This window comes from Lissotriton vulgaris, chromosome 2_2, assembly GCF_964263255.1.
Source record: "Lissotriton vulgaris chromosome 2_2, aLisVul1.2, whole genome shotgun sequence".
Taxonomy (NCBI): domain Eukaryota; kingdom Metazoa; phylum Chordata; class Amphibia; order Caudata; family Salamandridae; genus Lissotriton; species Lissotriton vulgaris.
Genome location: NC_141688.1, coordinates 188,359,410 through 188,372,594, shown reverse-complemented (window position 1 = coordinate 188,372,594; position 13,185 = coordinate 188,359,410). Strand labels below are relative to the sequence as shown.

Below are 13,185 nucleotides of genomic sequence, written 5' to 3'. Positions count from 1 at the left end.
GCTGTACATATGAGCATGACGAAACATGTGTTGACTGCACTGGAAATGTGTATATGAAGAATCACTTTGATTTTACTGGAATTTTGTTATATATGAAGAATTACACTTCTGGATACGACTGTACCAAAAGAGAAACTATTTGGTTTTTGGAAGAATTTGGAATTAATTGTTGAATATTGGACTTTTGAGTAATTTTCACCATTAGGATGCTCAGGGAGGATATTTGTTTTTTTACATTGATGTACTCACATATGTTGGTTTTAGTGGGGATGTTAGCGTAACCAACCTCCACCCCACCTTTTGAGCACCATTATTTACTAGTGTGATTAGTAACTTTACCCTATGCTGAAAGTAGAGCGCCCTGTCTTTCAACTGGTTACCTATAGTGTTTTTTGTTAGAAATAGAATGTACTTTCAATTAGTGGAAGGGGACAATTTCTAAGAATAGTAATATGAAGAAATTAAATGTAATTACAATGGTGGATCTGCAAGCATTTTGACATACAGTTCTATTCATGTTACAAGCATGTTAAGTGTTAAGAGTGTAAATCTGTTTGCAGTCTGCACACACACTCAGACACACAAGGACACACATATGTACATAACCAATACCCAACTCCTGTCTCATACTCTCTTCCCCCTCCCACCAGATCTTAGTATTTGGTGATGCGCACAATGGCGACACATTATAAAGTATAACAGTTCCTCACCTTCATGAATTTCTAATAATAAAGTCATATCCAGATGCACACTTTACCAGAAAGTATGTTTTGACAGTGCTGCATTTGAGGATGAGTTTGCTCTCAAACATGAGTGACCCAGTTCACTGTGCATTCAGCAAAGTGAGTGTAGTCCAAATTTAATGATTCATTGATTCTCCTATTCCACCTTGCACTATTCTATAACAACGGTATCCGTCCTATCTTCATGTATTTGCCCATATAAAATGCTAACCCTGGATCAAAAAGTTAACGTGCTCCTGTTATTGATATATATTGATTCATATGAAGCAACATTGTATGGTAAAAAATGTCTTTATTGGTTTATGTAAAGTGTTGCATTGCGCAGCAGCATTGCGTTGTCCTCATATATAAATAAACACGCACTGTATAATGGCTTGGATGGGCACGAACCTACATTAGACCCATGACTTACCCATACAAACTTAAGGTCCTGTCATGGAATATTAACGGTATAGGGGAAAAAATAAAACAGAACAGAATTTGTGAATTTTTAAAAAATTCAGATGCTCAAATTATAATGTTACAGGAAACACACTTAGAGGCAGTACTATGTAATTCTCTCTTTAAGAAATCAAGATGGGTTCAAGACATAATTCGCTCCAGGCAATTAGGTGTTACAAGGGGAGTTTCTATTATAATTCGAGCGAATAGAGGGATAAGCTTGAGAAAATTTGAGACAGATCAATCTGGAAGATGGTTAACGGCAGAAGTTTGTATTCAAAATATCCTCTATACAATTGCAGTGTACTATGGTCCAAATGAGGACAACCCGGTTCCACTGTCTAAACTTGAATTAGCACTACTGACGACAACTGGCCCCCTTATTTTAGGAGGTGATTTTAATTTGGTCTTCGAACAAAAATTAGACAGAACCTCTAAGGCGAAATACCATGCTCCCTTTAAATCACTTGCCACTTTAAATGTCCTAATGAAAGATTTCACCTTAGTAGACGTTTGGAGAAAAAAGTACAAAACTCAATCAGGCTTCACTTTTTATAGCAAAAAATACAAGAATTACTCTAGAATAGATCACTTTCTAGTGGATCAACACCTTCTCAAGGATATTAACTACCTCTCCTTTACGCCTACAGGTCTATCAGATCATGCTGTACTGGAAATGGTAATTGAACTGAATATAAATTCATTAAAATCTAGGTGGACACTGGAGAGATCACTTCTATTAGACAATCAAATAAAAGAAGAAGTTAAAGATAAAACATTAGATTTCTTCAAGACAAATTTAGGATCTTCCTCACCCCAGGTAGTATGGGAAACTTATAAAGCCTATTTAAGGGGAGTCTTAAGCTCCCTAATGAGTTATAAGAGAAGGAGTATAACAACAAAAAGAAGGGAAGACTTGGCAGGAATAATAAGAAAGGATCAAGAACTACAAAATGCAATTCTAGAGAATTCAAGTAGAGTACATTTGATAGAGAGAGAACTCTTTGATCTACAGCTTCAACTAAAAGTATCGGAAGAGAGAATTCTTAAAGAAAAATGGGAGTCTAGCAGATTAAAAAATTTTGAGTATGGAGAAAAGTGTGGAGCCCTCCTAGCCTGGAAAGCCAGAGAAGAGAGAACTAGAAATAACGTCAAAGCCCTATTACATAGACAGACAGGAGATTTGCTGGAAACTGACGTAGAAATTAGAGAAGAAGCAAGGTCCTTTATGAGAAGTCTTTATACTGAGGATAAAGATCCTAAGGAGGAGGATTTAGAATCCTGGCTGATTACAAAACATCTGCCGCAGATACTTGAAACGGATAAGACATACCTGGAAAGCGAGATAACAGAAGGGGAAATTCTGGGTCAATTGAAGAAAATGAAACGAGGGAAAGCGGAAGGCTCAGATGGGTTGCCAGTGGAGATTTATCTGGATAACAAAGATCAACTAATTTCTCCATTAAGGGAACTTTTCAACCTTTTACTGATTCAGGGTTTCTCTACACCTCCCTCATGGGGAGAAGCCATTATAACGCTCATACCAAAACCAAATAATGATGTAAAAAGAATCCATTTCCTTGTTGAACGCAGACATGAAGATCTATTCCGGTATCTTAGCCACTAGACTATCGAAGGTTATTAAATATATAATCCATCCTGATCAGAGAGGCTTTATCCCAGGGAGACAGTTAAATGAATTAACATTTCAAGCAATAGGAGCTATAGACTACGCCAACGGTAAAAATCTCCCACTGGCCCTGGTCGCCATTGATGCGGCTAAGGCCTTTGATCAGGTCAATTGGAAGTACCTATGGGCCACAATGGCAGCATTTGGTCTCCCTCAAATTTTCATAGAGGCGGTTAGATCTCTATACCATAACCCAAAGGCAAAGGTTTTAGTCAATGGAATTCTATCTGAGTGGTTTGAAATATCCCGAGGTACTAGACAGGGTTGTCCCTTATCCCCCCTCTTGTTTGACGTTTATATGGAGCCTTTCGTTTGTGGGATTAGAGAGGACAATATTATTCAACCTTTTTTGCTTGGAAATCTGCCTCTGAAGGTGGCGTTGTACGCAGATGACCTTCTCTTATATACCTCTGACCACTCAGTAGCAATACCGAGGCTATTTTATCTATCGGAGGAATTCGGGAAACTGTCTGGTTACCAGATTAATAAGGAGAAAACGGAGATTATGGGATGGAATAACAACACACTAATATTAGGCGCAAAACAGAAAATGAGATACCTGGGAATTCACTTAACCCAATCATTAAAAGACATTACATCACTCAGTTGGAATATGGTGGTTAAAGATATTAATAAAACACTAATAAGATGGGGAAACCTGCCCTTGAACATATACGGTCGGGTCAACCTCATTAAAATGACTATTCTTCCAAAATTGACTTTTTTATTTAACTGTATCCCCTTATCATTCTCATTGAAAGACATTAAAACCTTACAGGGTAAAATTGGATCATTTATATGGGCCTGTAAATCTACAAGAATTGCATGGAAGAAATTGAGGAGGGGTTTAAGCATAGGAGGGCTCGCCCTCCCAGATCTTCTGTCATATTGTCACGCATTTCATTTCAGAAATTTTAGGCTTCTTGCAAATAAGCTAGATGCATCATCACAGGGCCGCTTGTTTCAAGCATTATTAACTGACTTACCTTATGACCACGACTATTTTTTGTTTAAATTTGGCGACCAGAATTTTTTTTTAAAAATTCGCCTCAAAATCCAACTGACCGCATTAAAAAATTGGGGGTTCATCAGGAAGACATTTGATATCCCTTATTACCATACACACACCCCAATATGGGACTCTCCCGGTACACCTTTATGCCTCCAAGATCAATTGTCACAACCTTTAAGAACAGCTGGGTTAAAAACATGGGAAGATCTCTGGGTAGATTCGGGTTTGGTGAACTGGAACTCTCTCGTACAACTTACTGATGGGCAGCTGACTAGGTTCAAATATTATCAATTATCTGCCTGGTGGTCCAGTCAAAACATGCAAAAAGAGAAAGACACAGATATTCTTGATTCCATTGGTAGGAGGGGGAAATGGGTAAAAGAACTTTCATTTTGGTACAAACTATTGATCAAAGAAGAGGAGAGCAAAATGAACTTAGAGGTTATAAACTTATGGGGACATTGTATACCTGACACCCCTGATGAAGTTAATAAAGTATGGTTAGATTCCTTTTTTCTGTTACAGAGGCTAATTAAACCAGCCAATCTAAGACGTAACCACCTATTTACGGCTTATAGAGTTTATTGGACTCCGGCCAAACTGCATAAGATTACACAAAACAACTATTATTGTCCCTGATGTAACCACAACGCTGCTGATGATATTCATATTTTTTTAGAATGTCCAGTTATTCAAGACTATTGGTAAGCGATAATGGATTTCTTGGGTGATGTACTTTCAACAACTATTATTTGTTCTCGTAGACTTGTTTTCTTTGGCTTATTGAAAGATTATGATATCAATAGTGTGGCTTCACAGTTTATTTTTTATATAATAGTTATCGCTAGGAGACAAATTTGTATGGAGTGGAAGTCAGTGTCCCCTCCTAGTTTCGCAGTATGCCTAAAGTATATAATGGAAGTTTGTAAAATGGATTTGGCTGGTCGAAAAGAGATTACTGAGAATGTTTGGTCTAAACTGGTGGTCTGGATAAATAGGTGAACGGTCCTGTGATTATGCCAGAGGTTGTGTCGGTCCTGTCCTCCACCAGGCCTAGGGTGCCCAAAATAGGCCTGGAGGAGTAGGATAAGGAAAGCAGCCTACCTCTGGGACATCCCTGTCTGCTATGATACTGTCTCCATGGTGGATCCGAAAAACAACAGTATGAGAGGCAACAGCGAGACCCATCTAGAGCAAATATATTCTGGTGGCAAATATGAGGACAAAAAAAAAAGCATTGCGTTGTCCAGAGATCCCCACACATGCATGTATAGCTTTCGCATAATTACATAACAACATGAGCATGTGATGTCTTACTGGGCCTCCAGAGTGGTCATCCTGGTTCACTTTGGTGAACCATTGAAACAAGGTACTAGGCCAACAAGGTTCTATGCCTATGCATGTAGACTCATGCATAGGGTCTTGATGTTTGGAAAGAGGAAAGGGTACTGTCATGAAAGATTACACTCTTTCCCCAACAAAAACACAGTGGAAAAAAAACAATAACATTTTTCAAGAGTCCATAATTACAACAATACTATCAATCAAATCTGCACATAAATAAAATACAATTGTGTACAATCGGCTCCCCACATCTTCTAAACTAACAAACCTTTTGTGTCCATAGTGTTTTTTCTCACAACTGCCTGCTTTTGTCCACTGTAACACAGAGGCCCTGATTACAAGTTAGTAATTTCTTTTACAACCTGCTCGTCACCCCCTGTTTACGCACGGGTCGGAATTACGAGTTGAGTGTTATTAACGCATCTAATAATTGTCTAATGAGTTTTACATCTTAGCCACCATTATACTTCAGCAGATCTAAACTGCCAAAATTTAACAGGAAACAACCATATGGCAGTGACTGCAGGGCCGGACTGGCCATAGCGGGCACCGGGCAATCGCCCGTTGCACGGGTCGGGGCCGTTTTGTTACAGGGCCGCTTTCGAGCGTAGCTGCAAAATCAGCCGTGTAACAAAATCGGCCAAAAAACGGCCCTGGCAAAGAGCTCAGTGGTTTATCCCCTCCCCAGCCCACCTCCCCCCGCAAAACTGCAGGTTATGCCCCTGGAAATCACAATAGGCGTTATGATTTGCACACGATAAATAATGAACTCTGTGGTATCGATATTTACCAGGTACGATAAACAGCACCTGTGCTTGTCAGGCCCAGTATGTTTTTTACATGTTTTTTGTTTCGACTGTTAAAAAATATTTCCTAGTTCTGTGCTTTATATGTTTTCAACTTACAACACTATCAGAGAAGTAGACAGCTTCAAGGCAACCTCAAAAAGGAAACAGATATTTCACGTATGGATGCACAGTCCCCTAACTTGATTGGCTACATACATCAGGCTGTCATCCTCACCGAATGCCCTTTAGGAAACTTGGCTTTAACACTGAATTCTTGCAGTCCGCTGGTTTTGAAGTAAAAACATTGGAAAAAGTCTGCGTCTCAACCTGTTGTTGTTTCATTACTAAAAATATATGTTTCTCTCTTGTCAAAAATGTAAGGCTTTTACTTGAGTAGCATATGCTGGGTCTTTGAGGATGGAGATGTCAGTTGAATGGTGATGGCAAAGTCTGGATTACTTTGTTTATCTCCACCATTAAATGAATCAGTAACACCCATCATTGTTATATTGTTTAGTAAAACTTAGAACTCTAGTGAATTCCCATAATTGCAGGCACTATTTCTCATTAATAATTAGTTCAGTGCCGCAAATGCATTGGAATTGGATACTAAGGGCCAGATGTAAGTAGACATTTACCCACCAGTAACGGCCGATTCGGCCGTTACCGACCGGTAAATGGCTATTCTAGATGTAGGTGGCCTATTTTACCGATTCGGTAAAGTTACCGAATCAGTAAATTTACCGAATCGGTAAAATACCGAATCGGTATTTTTACCGATTCGGTAATTTTGAAATGTAGGTGGGACTCTTTTGAGTCCCACAGGCCTTACCGAATCCGTATTTTACCACCCAATCCAATTGGGTGGTAAAATACCGATTCCAGGTGTGCATGCACATGTGTGCATGCACACCTATGGCATGTGACAGACGGACATGCCCGTATGCCACATGTCACACATGCATTAAATCGGGGTGCTAGAGGGTGTCAAAGTGACACCCCCTGCACCCTTGCAAAATTCGGTATTTACCGAATCGGTAAATACCGATTCGGTAATGCCCATTGATTCCTATGGCTTCAATGCCCATAGGAATCAATAGGCATTACCGAATCGGTATTTACTGATTCGGTAAATACCGATTCCTACAGAATTCAATTACCGATTTTCCCAACATCTCCCCCCTTCTATTTTACCGATTCATTAATACTGAATCAGTAAAATTCGACTTGACGCACTAAGGGGCAGATTTATGAGGCCCTTGCGCCATGTTTACGCCGCAGTTGCGTCACGCAAGGTGGCGTAAACGTGGCGCATCCCTACGAGGCATTTACAACGTGACGCATCTATGGAGATGCGTCACGGTGTAAGGCCCTGCGCCACATGAAACCTGCGTCAGGTTTCATGTAGGCGTTCCGGTGTGCAGGGGGGGGGGGGCGTTCCGTCGCAGGAACGCCCCTGGAAAGTAACTCAGTGAAATCTACAAGATTTCACTGAGTCACTTACTACGTCAATTCCTTACGCCTGCTTGAAGCAGGCGTAAGGGTGATGCACCATGCAATGTAGGGGTGGCCCCTGTGCATTGCAGGAGTAATGTTGCACTTGCGACATGACTCTAGCAATGCGCCGCCCGTATGCCGAAAAATGCGTCACGCATCTTCCCTGCCTTGCACCATGGGTGGCGGAGCTGTGGCGCACTGTGGCGCACATTTACTGGCGCATCCCTGGGGATACGCCAGTTAACGTAAATCTGCCCCTTAGGCTTGTCTGGATAAGATGATGGCTTTCAGGGGTTCAGCTGGTACAGTGGCAGCAGGGCACAGAGGTAGGAGGGGCCCGGTGTGTCTTGAACCAGCCCCAGCTCTTCCACTTATATTTCTTTTTGAGGATGCTTCCCTGCCTTGGGTCTGCTTGATGTCCAGTGTTTTGGAAGAGGAGAAGTGGAAAATATGATTCCACAACCCCTAGGCCCCCAGACAATCTGTGTTATGAAGGGTAACCTAAGGGATACAAATAGAGGAAAATAGAAAGAGTGAGAACAAGATAACGAGAACGAAAGAAATTGGAAAGATATAATTATGCAGTGGTATATTAAGGAGACATGAGAAAGGAATAAAAACGGTCGATTGGATAAAATAAGCATCTATGAGCAAATGGAAGAGTAAAAAAGAAAATTGTTGGGGCATAAAGGAAGGGAGGAGAGAGGAAAGAGAAGAAGGAGATAGTAAGGGAGTTGATGCAAGGAAGACATTGAAAAGTGAGAACACGAAAAATTGGAGCTAGGAAGGTAAAAGAGGAGGGAGCAGAGTCATAAAGGATAAAGAATAAAAGGAAGTAAGTGTAGAGATGGTGCTAAATAGATAAAATGGATGTGCAGGATAGAGAATAAAGAAAGAGGTGCGAGATAGAGAAGGACAAAGATGGTAGGAAGAACAGCGAAAACAAAAAAAAAATATGAGTCAACAGACAGAAAAGGAGAAAGAAGATGCACAGAGAATGGAAAGAAAGGACGGATGTGAGTGAAGAGGAGGAAGGATATGTAGGGCAGAAATAATACTAAGAAAGAGATGGGAGAGGGATACATGGAGGTGAGAGTAGAAAGGTGAGGTGAGATTGAGTTTAGAAAGAGAAAGGAGCGACAAGGTGAGCGCAGAGATAGAAAAGAAGGCACGCAACGGCGGAAGGAGAAAATGGGAAATTGAAAAAAGAATAATAAAGACGAGGGTGAGATCTGTAAATAAAAGGGAAGAAAAGGAGATGGTGAACGGAAGCAAGAGGAAAATGCGAGGGACCCTGGGATGGCAAACCCAACAACAAGCAAAAAAAGAAAAATAAGACCAAGCACTAGAAGATGGCAAAAATATGGCCGACATAGGTATGCCAGAGGAAATGTGAAGAAGGAGGGAAAGAGGGATTCAAATACAAGATGTAGATGTGAAAGAGAAAGGGAAGACGAAAGTAAAAAGAATAAGGAGAATTATGGTACTTTGTTGGAGAAGCAGGGAGAAGTGTAGAGCATGGATAAAAACTAGAGGAGAGGATAAAAGGCAGGACAGAGAGGAAAGGAGAAAAAAAAGAAGGATAAAGAGGGCCAAAAGAGGTGAAGGTCAAGTGAGAATAGGGAGAAAGATATATGGGAGCAAATGAGGAAGGAAGTGAGAGGCGGAATAGAAGGGGCGGGGGAACGGATGAATGGATATGAGAAGTGAGCTGACTCGAGATAGCGAAGAGAGAGGAAAGACAATATCTGGAAGCTGCAGTGTATCAATCAATAGTGCATTAGGTGCACTGGGACTGGTTACCAAATGTCTGAGGGCATGACAGTGCCCCAGTTATAGCAATATTTTATTATTGACCTGAAATGTAAGGGATGCCAATATTTCCTACTCCCGTTAGGTGCCAAAACAAACTTGCTATGTCACTAGTCCTATCAGGTAGTTTTGAGAGCTGTTGGAACCAAACTGGCATATTCTAATTCCAATGGAGTGAGAGATGGCTCAGCACAATGTACAGGAACTGTCAGCCACATGCATCAAAGCCTTTTAAGATCGCTTTTGCGATGCATCAAGGCCCTCGCAATTTGAGAATTGGCAATTAATTTTTAGTTCTCAAATTGCGATGGCATTTAAGGATTCGCATTTTGCGATTTCTTAAATGCAATGCATTAAAGTTAAAAAATCAGTGATTTCGCTAATAGGGGGAGCAAATTACCATGAAGTTGAACTTTATTGTAATTTGCAAAAACTTTGAAAAATGCACTTTTGTAAATTTTTCAAAGTTTCATGTTGTGCAAAAACCCATCCCCTTAAGGCATGTGTGTGCACAACATATGTGCACATATCAATTTCAGGGGTGCTACAGGGTGTCCTTTTGACACCCTCCGACCCTTGAAATTGCATTCTCTATTTGCGATTCTCTAATTGAGATTCGCAAATTGAGAATGCCTTCCCATTCATTTGTATGGGCCCCCAGGCCCATAAGATTAAATGGAGAGGTATTCCTTAATTGTGACTCGCAATTTGCGAGTCGCAAGTAAGGAATATTTGGAATTTGCTACTTTTTAAGCAATATCTACATGCATAGGGGTTTACGATTCCTTAATTGCGATTCCTCATAAAATCGCAATTAGGGAATTGCAAAAGCCGACATTGATGCATGTGCCTGTATATTACATGAAAAATTATACTTGATGTCTAATTACACTCATTTAACATCATCCTGGCATTGTTATATAACAGAACCTAATCAAAATAATGTTCAGTTAGTAGGACATAGCCCCATGCTCATGTTCCCTGCCTCAGCTCTCTGTGGCATGGCAGCTTTATCGAAAAAATTCACTGACTGTAGCACTCCATAGATCCCCCATCAACAGCACACAAGCCCGATGCACTGAAAAACAAAACAATTCAAGATTGTTTTCTATATACAGTGCTACTATGAGATGAGGAATTTCCTGTGTGGTGAATCAGTGTATTTGGATGTGTTGAGTTGCTCCTCATGCACTGGAATGCAAGCACTCCATTGGAGATGTAAGATTACATCCTACATCAAAGAAGATGAAGTGAGTAAATATTATGTAATTAGAGACACAAATAGTTCCCTGGGTGGAGCCAAACCAAACTCTATGTATATTTTAAAGAATTTGTTAAAGTAGGTCTTACAAACACCTGCAAATTTCAAGTCAGACCTAAAACAGCCTTCACTCTGTCTGTCTATCACAGGGCTCACACTCGCTCACCGTCCCCAGCTACAAGAACACTTACCCACCATAATGCCCTTCTATCCACTCTAATATCCATGATTTTTTAACACTTCTGTATGTGTCTAAATTATCATCAATACACTAAATTTTTGGCTTAACTCTGTTTAAAGGAATCAAACAACTATGCTTGTTGTCACAAATCCTTCGTGTTAAACAAGACTTTTTTCTCATTCTACTTGTCCTTTCGAGCGTGTTCGACTCAGATCACTCAGAACTTTATCAGTTTAACAATTAAATCCTCTGTGATCTCTCCTACTGTTTCCCTTACCTTTTAGATTGTTTTCATATTGGCGTCTCTGTGGGTGGTTTTTATGCCTCGATCCCAGCTCACATACTATTCTGTATTCTGACTCATAGTTTCTCTTATCCTGTTTACTTGTATTCAATCCTTGTAAAGTCTCTCTCATGTTCTGTTTCTCATCTTCCACCCTTGCCTGATTCTTCTAGATGTCTTCCATTTTGACATTCTCCTTTCATCACATATCTTCTCCATCCAGTGTTCATTGCTTATCAAACTCTTGTTCAAACGTTCCACCTTATTCCACTTCATACTTTAGGTTTTCACCATACTTTAGGTTTTCACCCTGCTGTACATTATTCTAAAAAAAATATATATATTTTTTTATTTAACCAAACACAGCAGTACATTTCATGATGTCATGGGCATACATCATTTGATATTTATGCAGTGCGTCATCACTCATAGTTAGTGTACAACATACAAGAATTCCCCTTCGAATAAGCAATACAATCTAGTACATGTATCTCATCTATAAAAGCCTTCTATAATAGACGGTGGCTGGGATGATGTTTTCTACAGGCCTGCTCACATAGCATGCCAGTGGGGAGATCAGCTTCTTGAACCTGTAGCAGTTAACTCATATCTAGTTGCTGTGGTATAGCCCAGCCTTCAGATCCAAAGTGCTCTACCATATTAACTAAACTAGAGGATTTCGATTGGAAAGTGCATTGACTGGTCTTTTCAGGATACCAAGTCAGCAAGTCAATCCTTAACTTTGGGGGGGCGCCCCTGGCCCCACCTGCATGCCACTCGCTTTTTGTCTAGTAATAGGCTCAGTGCAGTAAATTTATTGTGTATCAATGGTAACTCTTACGTGCATCCCAATAAGGCTATAACAGGCGATGCGGCGATGTGGGACCTAGTCATCTTAGACACAACCTCTATGATCTCCATCCAGTATTCTTGCACCACCCTCACAATGCCAGGTCAGATGGAGAAAACCTGTATACTCCTGTGTGCATCTATCGTAGCAGTCATCTTCCCTCAGTTTGTATCTGTGCAAGCGTGCAATCATATAGTAAACATGGCGTATGAATTTAAAATGGATTATCCGCAAGCAGCTACTCGCTGTAATGGTCCCTGTTTGCATGAAGCAATATTCCCATTGCTTTATCAGTAAGTGTGGCCTCTAATTCAAGGTCCCAACCTTTCCTTGTTTCTTTTTGTGTGTTCGGGCTTTCTAGTGAGGCAACACAATACAGTATGGACACAACGTGCGCTGCGCTGCCCCACTCATTTGTAAGAAAACATGCATGGTATCACATGTTGGTACAAAAGGGGGTGGTGATGGACGGAGCATCTGAACCAATCAAACACTCACACCCAGTCAACAGATCTAGGATAAATCCATCACCGTTCTTTAGCCTACTCTGCCACCCCAGTTCAGACATGGCCATATGCAAATCAGTCTGACCCTGTGCCTCATGGGAACAGTCCAGCCCGAACTGCCAAGCCATGCCTTCTCTGGACTGGAAACTAGCTTCCGAGGACCGGTTTCTGGCATTTCAGCTGTCTTCTGCCCGGCTTCCTTGAATCCAGTGGCAAAGTGAGCAAGGGACTCACGTCTGAGCAAACCCTACCAACTTATGGCGAACAAAGTGGTACAAAAGGGGGTGGTGATGGACGGAGCATCTGAACCAATCAAACACTCACACCCAGTCAGCAGATCTGGGTTTAATCCATTACCGTTCTTTAGCCCACTCTGCCACCCCAGTGCAGACACGGCCATATGCAAATCAGTCTGACCCTGTGCCTCATGGGAACAGTCCACCCCTGGGGTGGCAGAGTGGGCTAAAGAAAGGTGATGGATTAAACCCAGATCTGCTGACAGGGTGTGAGTGTTTGATTGGTTCAGATGCCCCGTCCATCACCACCCCCTTTTGTACCGCTTGATATCATATGTTGGCGGTTCTTGGGGGAATGCAAGGGTGTTTGCCTTCACATCATGCCTGACCCTAATGTAAAGAAGAGTTTCGAATGGTGTGGTATCCTCCCCACCCAATAGTGTCTTCATGTCTTTAAACATACCTTTGTGATATAGATCTCCCCAAGTACGTAGGTTTTGCCTGCAGATCATATTTCTACAGGTGGTTTCATGAGTAACCG

General features: G+C 41.0%; 1 protein-coding gene across 1 annotated transcript in view; it reads left to right on the top strand.

Moving 5' to 3' along the window:
* The window catches only part of NELL1 (neural EGFL like 1), a 3,816,074-nt gene that overhangs the window by 2,109,090 nt on the left and 1,693,799 nt on the right, over positions 1–13,185 (top strand). The gene's annotated exons all lie outside the window — the stretch shown is intronic.